This window comes from Lepidochelys olivacea (assembly GCF_965140295.1).
Source record: "Lepidochelys olivacea isolate rLepOli2 genome assembly, chromosome: 14".
Lineage (NCBI taxonomy): Eukaryota > Metazoa > Chordata > Testudines > Cheloniidae > Lepidochelys > Lepidochelys olivacea.
In genome coordinates this window covers 37,961,483-37,972,168 of record NC_140424.1, presented here as the reverse complement: position 1 = coordinate 37,972,168, position 10,686 = coordinate 37,961,483, and positions in this window count along the sequence as shown.

Sequence of the window (10,686 nt, the reverse complement as noted above, 5' to 3'; positions counted from 1 at the left end):
CTGGCCCCCATGCTGTTCTGCCTCTGGCATCGGCTCACAGCCCCTCTGCAAATGTTCATGGGACCTTCCCATCTTTGCAGCCTGTCACCTGCCTGCCTCTCATCAGGGCATTGCTAATGGGGCCCACTGTAGAGCTTCAGGTCCGTGCTCTATTCCTCAGTACTCCTTGGTGCTTTTTGCACTCTGGTGTGGAAGCGGATTCTTGTGTCAGCTTCATCCTTTGTAGATACACAAAGAGCTTCAAAGTGGGCTAGCACCTACCAAGATCAGCACTGTCCGTGGGTGGGAGCTGAAAGCTAGTCTCCATTTCTAGAGCCTCTGGTGGCTAATAAGGCCAGTTACCTGGCACTGCTCTTTGTGTCTGCACTCGCGGGAGGGGGAAAGAACCTTTCTTGGTGCAGAGAATGGCCAATGGGAGGGAAATACTTGGGCAGAGACAAATGAAAGAGGAAGGAAGGGAAATCTCTGCTGGTTTTGTAACACTGACAGACCCCACTCGTTGGCAGGTAGAATTGAACCTGGGGCTTCTGGAGCTTAGTGTACGAGCCTCTACGCCTATGGCCCTTAGGTAAGGCTGTAGAGCAGACTCAGTAATCTCTCTGTCTCTAAGTGGTCTCGGTGCCGCTAGATGGGACAGAACACCACACCCAGGAGGTGTGTGGGTTACAGTTTCATGAGGGGGTTATTAGCAGTGGACGTAAGGGGATCATTTCCAGAGGGAGTAACTGTAGAGTCCTGGCCAGGACCCATTTTGGGGGTTTAGTGGGGGGAGGGCAGAAGGGTGCATTGTGGGACCAGAGAGGAGACTTTCAGTGAAGCCAACTCCTGGGGATTCTCTGGCTGTGGGAGCTGTGAGACGGAGCTGCGATCTCGAATTGGGACTTCCCTGTCTTAAGCTGATCTGACCCTTTGACCCTTCCTCCCCCAATCTTCCTGTAGTCCGACAAGGGCTCTCAGCAGTCAGGAATTCTTGGATGCTTCTCCAGAAATAACTGTGTGGCACAAATGAGTGGTGGAGCTCAAATGGAGTAAACTGATTTTGAAGTCACCCTGGATTATTCCATACTTTCCTTAGTACATCTTTCTTTCTTTTCTTTTTTCCTTTCAGTTTAAAATTCTCTTTGAATTTCCTGGGTTTTTAAAACTTGATTCGGGGATAACTGGCTGAGTCTGTGAGGCCCTGCCACCCGGCCCTCAATTTGATGGCATTTCTCTGCCTGGCCTTTCCTCCCAGGAATATTCTAGGAGTCATTTGGTAGAACCCTGCTGAGTTTTGTGATAACTAGCAAGGGGAAATCCCTTCCCTCTACTCTCAACCTTAATTCCACACTAGTATACTTTGTGTCTGGGAATTTCCTCATTAAACAAAAATCATACATGAGCACTAAAGAAGACAAGAGATCAATGCAGAAACCTAGCATGCTTTAATACAATGATTCTGTGCCTCAGAAAAATGAACTAGGATCCAGATGAGCTGTAGAATTCTGAACCATAGTTCTGGAATGTGGAGATTAATATTCACAATCCCCTGCTAGATCCCCTACCCCCACTGTCTCAACCCAAAGGTTTTCCTCTCCAGTCCTCGCCTTCTCCTGCCTGTCACCAGGCCTCCCCATCTCAGTCTCTGATCTAGGACAATGCTAAAGTCCTCCAGGATCACAAAGAACAGTCACCATACAGGCAGATCAACGCCTTTCTAGCCTCCTTTCCCCCCTACTCACACTTTAGCCTCCTAGCTCATAAAGACTGGGATGTCAGAGCCTAGAGGAGCCCATTCCGTGGGGTCCTAATGGAATATTCCCTTCCTGTCTCAGTGACACAGTGTGAGAGGGGGCTATGGCCCTCACACTTTTTGAAAGTGGATGGGCCTGGCAAATCCACTTTTCGCCATGGCCCCCTGACACACACCTCCCCAGCCAGGCCGCAGCTGGAGCCCGGCCGGGGAACCCTGGTAGTGGGGGGCATCACACCATGGACCCTCCACCTGCCTGGGGCGGGGAGGAGGCCGAGAGTAGCCCCTGACCCATTTCCTCATCCTCCAGGTCCCCCACCCAGGGAAGGTGGAGGATCGGTGGCTCCTCACAGCTGCCCTGCTGCACAGCTCTCACCATGGCCAGGCCCGGGCTGCAGCTCTGAGGCCCCAACCAGAGCCAGGTTGGGATAGGAGCCACGCTGGTAGCTGTTGGGGGCTGCGAACCCTCCACCTGCCCTGGGCCGGGGGGCCTGCACTGCAGGGACATGGGCCAAAAGCTGCTCTTGGCACTCCCATCCCCATGGGTGGAGGGTCTGCAGCTCCCGGCCCACTCTGCTTGGCTGGGGCCAGGGCCTTGGGCAGAAGGGGTGGTGCCATGGAGGGGGGGAGGCCTCTGGTCCTCCTCTTTTCATCAGGCTACACTGCCCCTGCTCGGAAGACAGGATATTGGGCTAGATGGAATATTGGTTTGACCCAGTGTGGCCTTTCATAAGAACGTAAAAACGGCCATACTGGGTCAGACCGATGGTCCATCTAGCCCAGTATCCTGTCTTCCGACAGTGGCCAATGTCAGGTGCCCCAGAAGGAATGAACAGGACAGGTAATCATCAAGTGATCCATCCCTCGTTGTCCATTCCCAGCTTCTGGCAAACAGAGGCTAGGGACACCATGCCTGTCCACCCTGGCTAATAGCCATTGATGGACCTGTCCTCCATGAATTTATCTAGTTCTTTTTTGAATCCTGTTATAGTCTTGCCCTTCATGACAACCTCGGGCAAAGAGTTCCACAGGCTGACTGTGCGTTCTGTGATGAAATACTTCCTTTTGTTTCTTATGTTTTGCTTGAAGTTTCTTGTTTCCTTTCTTCTTATCTTCTGTTCTGAATTCCCCCTGCTCTTTGTGTCTATAATTTTGCATCCTGTGGCTTGGCATTCTGGGGGTTCCCAGAAGGTGGTTAACTCTGGAAAAGTAGCCGGATGGATCTTAGGAAGGTTCCCTGGGGTTATTGCAACACAGGACTAGAAATTTGGACTGAAGAAACAGAGCTCCAGCTCTATTCTACTTGCTTAAAGGAGACTATTACATAAGCAGCCCGGCTAGCTCAGTCGGTAGAGCATGAGACTCTTAATCTCAGGGTCGTGGGTTCGAGCCCCACGTTGGGCGAAGCGAGTAAGTTTTTCAAAAGTTAGTGCAAGGTGTTGTAACCATTTCTTCTTCCCTGGAAAGAAATGTATTGTCTCTAAAAATGGCTGTTCCAACCCTCTTCCTGTTTTTTAAAGAGAGCGAGAGGGACACGTCAGATGCCAGTTCCTGCTCCAGGAGTAAGACCACCCTCTTTCTTACAATCAAAAGATATTATTCTGATCGCCTCTTCATTCTTTTTCTGTCTCAGCTAGGACAGAAAAACAGACCAGCTGCAATTCCCTATCATCTTTTGTCTCGGTCGACTGGGTTGATTATTAAGGGGGATTGCTCTGGAGACGGACAAACAGCTGATGGATAATTGAATCACACAAAAAAAGTTCAGAGACAAAATTAGTAAATATGATTTTTCTATCCAGCAAAATGGAAAATAGGTGGAGTGTAGGGATTGTGCTTTTCTCCTGTGCATTTATTATACAGTCAATCAATTTTATATTTGAAACAGCAGAACCTAAAATAAGAATATGTTTAAAAATTGCTTTATTATTTTTGTAAAGTGTTTGAAACACATTTGGCCCACAGCTTCAGTAGATTTGCCCCAAGGCTGACTTTGGCCTAACACTGGAGTGGGTTACCTAGGGAGGTGGTGGAATCTCCTTCCTTAGAGGTTTTTAGGGTCAGGCTTGGCAAAGCCCTGGCTGGGATGATTTAGTTGGGAATCGGTCCTGCCTTGAGCAGGGGGTTGGACTAGATGACCTCCTGAGCTCCCTTCCAACCCTGATATTCTATGATTCTATGATTTCAGACAAACAAAAACACCCCTTTGATTTAGATGGATGTGCACTGCCCTGTCCTTTATACTGTCTCATTTTTATACATTTTTATAGAGCAGATTTGTGTTAAGTTCTTAAAGGGAGGCTGAAGTTAATTTTATTTGAAACTGACACAATTTTTTAACCCAGTGTTTAAGGGAACAGCCATTAAATGGCATAACCTAAACTTTTTTCTTTCTTTTTTTTTTTTAAATAAGGGTTTATTGGGTGCCCCTTCTGGTGTCTGTTTTACAAATGTCCTTTCAGGATGGGAGAAACTGACTAAACTAACTGACTAGACACAAACTTGTCAAAGGCAACAAGTGAACACACGTAAAAAAATAGAGAAAAATAAGATTTAATAATGCCGGCATATTTAACACATTTTATCCTCTAATAAAACATTTTTGTTCTGATTTGCTGAAGTGTCTTCTGATTCACCAGAGGTACATGGGAAATAAACGAAAAATGGTATATTTGGTTAAATACTGAAACTGCTTTTAGTTTAGCAGACGCTAAATAGGGACGAGAAAAGCGGTAGCTGTCAATCCCTATACTCGCGTGTTACTTTTTCAAAGCCAGGGGCTTGTATCCCAGTAGGAAATGAGTTTTATTCCGTACAGCAGTGGTCTCCCCAGTGATCAGCCACACAAAACCCCTATTTTAAAACCGAAAGGATTAATTTGAATATACTTTCCCCTTAGTCTTTAACATGTAATCACTTTGAATTGTCATGAAGCTGATACCGTAAATAATTCAATTCTTAATCTTCCCTCTTTACAAGTCCTGTCCATTAACTTTCAACCCCATCAGCCCTCGGTGTATTACATGTCTCTTATCATTTAAAACCAGCTATACAGAGTTGATCCTTAGATTCCTTCGGGGCAGGGTTGCTTTACACTGAGGGTATCTGGATGCTGGAGTTCTTAGCATTATCCTGAGTGCATTTTTCTTGCCTCGTGTGTTTGCGTGTGTTATGCCTGGACCCCGAGGAGGCTCACGTATGTGTCTCAATTCTGATCCGCCAAAAGTGTCTATACAAAACTTTCTGCCCCCTGCACTTTTCCAGATCTAAGTGTTGCCCATATCTGGCTGGACCCTGGTCTTTGTTTAGCAGCCACGCTGCATGCAGGGGTGTGAATGAAAGGGAATGTTACACAGGGGGAGATAAAGCAGCCTCTGTGGGAGGCGCCGGTTAAACAGCTGCCTGTGTGATATCCAGCAGCAGGAAAGCATCAGCACTTGGCAGGAACAGGCCTGCCACTCTCGCACCAATGGCTGTAGCCGCTAGGAAGAAAAATGCAACCAGCTGGTTTCTGTAGTGTAGTGGTTATCACGTTCGCCTCACACGCGAAAGGTCCCCGGTTCGAAACCGGGCAGAAACAGCTTATTCCTTTTCACCACACCCCTCCCAGAGAACCTGTTTTGTTTTGGTTTCAGAGTAACAGCCGTGTTAGTCTGTATTCGCAAAAAGAAAAGGAGGACTTGTGGCACCTTAGAGACTAACCAATTTATTTGAGCATGAGCTTTCGTGAGCTACAGCTCACTTTATCGGATGCCTACTGTGGAAACTGCAGAAGACATTATATACACAGAGACCATGAAACAATACCTCCTCCCACCCCACTCTCCTGCTGGTAACAGCTTATCTAAAGTGATCACTCTCCTGACAATGTGTATGAAAATCAAGGTGGGCCATTTCCAGCACAAATCCAGGTTTTCTCACCCCCAAAAACACACACACACAAACTCACTCTCTTGTTGGTAATAGCTTATCCAAAGTGACCACTCTCCTTACAATGTGCATGATAATCAAGGTGATCAATGTGCATGATAATCCAGCACAAATCCAGATTTTCTCACCCCCCCCCCCCACACAAACTCACTCGCCTTCTGGTAATTGGTAATAGTTCATCCAAAGTGACCACTCTCCCTACAATGTGCATGATAATCAAGGTGGGCCATTTCCAGCACAAATCCAAGTTTAACCAGAACGTGGGGGGGGGGGGTGGTAGGAAAAAACAAGGGGAAATAGGCTACCTTGCATAATGATTTAGCCACTCCCAGTCTCTATTTAAGCCTAAATTAATAGTATCCAATTTGCAAATGAATTCCAATTCAGCAGTTTCTCGCTGGAGTCTGGATTTGAAGTTTTTTTGTTTTAAGATAGCGACCTTCATGTCTGTAATTGCGTGACCAGAGAGACTGAAGTGTTCTCCGACTGGTTTATGAATGTTATAATTCTTGACATCTGATTTGTGTCCATTTATTCTTTTACATAGAGACTGTCCAGTTTGACCAGTGTACATGGCAGAGGGGCATTGCTGGCACATGATGGCATATATCACATTGGTGGATGTGCAGGTGAACGAGCCTCTGATAGTGTGGCTGATGTGATTAGGCCCTGTGATGGTGTCCCCTGAATAGATATGTGGGAACAGCTGGCAACAGGCTTTGTTGCAAGGATAGGTTCCTGGGTTAGTGGTTCTGTTGTGTGGTATGTGGTTGTTGGTGAGTATTTGCTTCAGGTTGGGGGGCTGTCTGTAGGCAAGGACTGGCCTGTCTCCCAAGATTTGTGAGAGTGTTGGGTCATCCTTCAGGATAGGTTGTAGATCCTTAATAATGCGTTGGAGGGGTTTTAGTTGGGGGCTGAAGGTGACGGCTAGTGGCGTTCTGTTATTTTCTTTGTTAGGCCTGTCCTGTAGTAGGTGACTTCTGGGAACTCTTCTGGCTCTATCAATCACTTCCGCAGGTGGGTATTGTACTTGTAAGAATGCTTGATAGAGATCTTGTAGGTGTTTGTCTCTGTTTTGCAGTCTCTCTTTGGGCACCTTCATCGGTAGGAAATTGCCATATTTCTCCACCTTCATTTTTCTTGCATAAGGAAAGTTCATGTCAGATCTTTAATCAGCATGTCCCTAAGTCACCTAAAGCACAGCAGACTAATAATAATGAAATAATGGTCTGCAACTTGATCTAATATCTAGGTATGTTTGATTTTGTCCAGAATTGCTCAATTGCCTGTCAATGGGATTTATGTCACATTAAGGATTATGATGGTTGTTTAGGGAGGAAATGAGTGCTATGCTGTGGGTAACAATAACAGAGAAGTAACCTGACCTTGGGTATTGACCAGCGTTTTCTTTGCCTTTAGATTATGTATTAAACTGGAACGGAAATAAAAGGCATGGAGTCGAGTTGAAGGAAAGGGCTGCCTGGTTATTGATAAGCTCATTCAAACAGGGAGAAAATGTTCTTATGAAAGTTCTCGCGGTTTGCGAAATCACTGCCTGTGTGTTTTGTGGGTGTATGGGGGGTTTTAACTCTCCGCCTAGTTTGCTGGATTACCTTTAGTGTGGCCAAATTCTGCACTCAACCAGTTTTCCGCTTTACCTTGCCAGGTATTTTCACCGTGACTTCCTGAGTCTTTCTGGACACCGATTTTTTTTTTTCATACTCACTTCCCTACAGGGGGATCCATGTGTTTTCACCATTATTTCCCCTGCACTGGGATCCACGTGTTTTCACCATTATTTCCCCTGCACTGGGATCCATGTGTTTTCACCATTATTTTCCATGTACTGGGATCAGTGTATTTTCACCATTATTTCCCCTGCACTGGGATCCACATGTTTTCTCCATTATTTCCCCTGCACTGGGATTCATGTGTTTTCACCATTATTTCCTCTACACTCAGATCCATGTGTTTTCACCATTATTTCCCCTGCACTGTGGGATCCACGTGTTTTCACCATTATTTCCCATGTACTGGGATCAGTGTATTTTCACCATTATTTCCCCTGCACTGGGATCCACGTGTTTTCACCATTATTTCCCCTGCACTGGGATCCATGTGTTTTCACCATTATTTCCCATGTACTGGGATCAGTGTATTTTCACCATTATTTCCCCTGCACTGGGATCCACGTGTTTTCACCATTATTTTCCCTGTCGTGGGTCCATGTGAGTTCAACATTTATTTTTTCCTGCACCAAGACCCATGTGTTCTCCCCACTCCAGTTAGAGTTTGTCTACATGCGGTGTCAGTCAGGAGCAGCTATTCCTTCCTAAGAATGTGTGGACATTCTTATTCTGGACTAAGGCCCCTCTTGTGTAGTTTAACACCCTTGCAAACAGGAACAAGGTAATTCTGGACTATGACTGAATCACTCCATGGGTTTGCACTGTGTTAGCCCCATCCATCTTCACCCTGTTCTTGACTAAATCCTTCCCTGTACAGCCAGGCATTGAATTCTCAGGCGTTCAGATGCACACCCGTGTGCACTTTTCAGGGGGTTTCCCCCGCTGTTTCCCCAGTTATTGTGCCTGGGTCCTGCCAGATCCTGCCTTCTTGTTGGGTTTTCTGCCAGGACTGAGTCAGGATGTTTTATAAAGCGCCTGAAATGTGGCCTGCATACCAGCGGGAACGCAACTTTCATGCCTTCTTTAGCAAACTGCAAATACGGAAGGAACTAGATTAAGAGTCTAGGGTGAATCCTGGAGAGGGTCTTGTGTCCAGGCGTGTTTTCCAGGCGGTCAGTTGGGAGAAAAGGCAAACTCCAGTCTGCAGCAAATCAAGAGACATGACACAGCGCTTTCTGAGTAGTTCCTGCTAAAACCCATGTCTTATAACAAGTGCCCGGCTAGCTCAGTCGGTAGAGCATGAGACTCTTAATCTCAGGGTCGTGGGTTCGAGCCCCACGTTGGGCGCAGTCTCTTTTTTCCCCCCTTTCCCTAAAGAATTTTTTCTAGATGAGCCCCCTGCATACAAAACCGTGCATTTAAAATTAGGGCCCTGTTTTGATCTGGGGAGAATAGCCCCTAGGCTTTGATCAGTGGAGAAAAAACACGTGTCATTACAGTGGGGAAAGTCTGAGAAATGAGCACCTTCTTTTAAGTCGCTTCAGCCACCTTCCCATTCCCTCTGATCATTATCCTGTTCCCCCGCCCCCTTGCTGAGATCACTGTCCCCCACTCTGTTCTAGTCCTCTAAGGACAGGAGGAGAGTTTCAGCGTCTTGTCACTTTCAGGGAGTTCCCCCCCCCAGTACCAGATTCACACTGTGTCTATTTTACCACCCCGCCCGGTGTGAGAGGAGACGAACTGTAGGGAGCTCTAATTCATTGCCTTTCTCAGCTCAGGTGACAGGTGAAATTGAAAGCCATTCAGCAACTGGTAGCACCCAGATCTGCCCCCACCGAGGGCTTCATCTTGCACCATTGACGCTCCTGAGAGGCTTTCCAGTGACTTTAAAGGGAAAAGAAGCAGAGTAGGGAGCTGTCAGACATTCTATTTTGACAGGAGCGTGACCACAGCTGAATAAACTGTGGCCTCTGTGATTGGATGCAGTTAGATCAGATTATTTGGATGCTGATCCTGTGGATGCTGATCCTGGGGTTTAACAGATGCACAGCATAGCAGATAACATAATGTCATTAAGGAAAATAAAATATAAATATATTACATAACAGGGAACAATAAAGTAAAACAAGGATAACACTTGAATGGGCAGAAACATTTTTGAACAAAGGTTTTTAATTGCAAAGTGGACTGCTGTGAAAAATGGATAAAAAATGCAAAAAGGTTGATTTTTTTCCAGTTTTTATTCATTTGCCATTTATTTTTTCAACCTTTAGTATCATAGGCATTAATGAAAGGGGTACGAAACGCTTTGGTTTACCGAAAAAAGCCTGTTTTCATGAAATGAAAACCATTTTTTAGTATTTTAAATTGTTCCCTTTCAAAGCTGGTGAAAGGGCAACAATTTTGATTTTTTTTTCCCCACCAATTTTTTTTAATGGCCAACCAACTTGATAAACTAAATTAAATAAAGTAGCAAAAACAAATAAATTAACAAAGTGGAAATAAAATATGTTGTTGTTTTTTTAAAAAAAAGGCTACTGAATGAGTATAATAATATAACATAAAATATAATGAATAAAGGCCTGATCCAGAATACACATTACCCGGTGTAGCACTTGGTACCTTGGGCCCCAAGCCTGCAAATACTTATGCACATGCCACGGGTCTTCATGGTAGCAAAGTTGAACACCCGTGTAAGTGGTTGCAGGATTGCATGCTAATTTAATAATATTGGCTGAGATCCTGCAAAGAGTTAAGCATATGCTCAATTTGCACAATGAGAGCTTCACTGACGGCCATGGGATTATTCAAAGTGTATAAAGTTAACCACGTGTGTGGGTCTTTGTAGCGCCAGGGCCACTGTCTATTTAGCACTGATTCCTTCAGAAAGACCCAGCTTCACTGTTGCCTCAACTGTATTTCTTCCCACTCCCCATCTTCCTTCCTTTGTAGCTGGCCATGGGTATATTTTTGAAGCCCCGTCCTGTGACTGTAGCACAGAACTGCACTGGTTGACAGTTGTGATCAGTAGCATTAACGTGAACGAGAACTAACTGTGTACAGCTTCAGCGACCTGCCGGGTTGAATGTATTCACTCGAGATTGACACAACAAAATTCTTCACAATATACCAACCCCCTAAATCTAGGTAGTTCCTGTGGTCAACTTCTCACTCGTGCCATATACGCATCTGATTTCTCCTGGGGGAATTCTGTGCCAAAAAATAAAAGATTCTGCACACAATATTTTAAAATTCTGCATATTTTATCTGTCAAAATAACACAATATAATCATGCCTATTTCATTTATTTTGGTAGTTTATTTCAAAATACCTGTCAACAAGTATGTCAACAATACAGACAACAAAAAAGATTCCATCAGCAGTACAGAGTTAAAG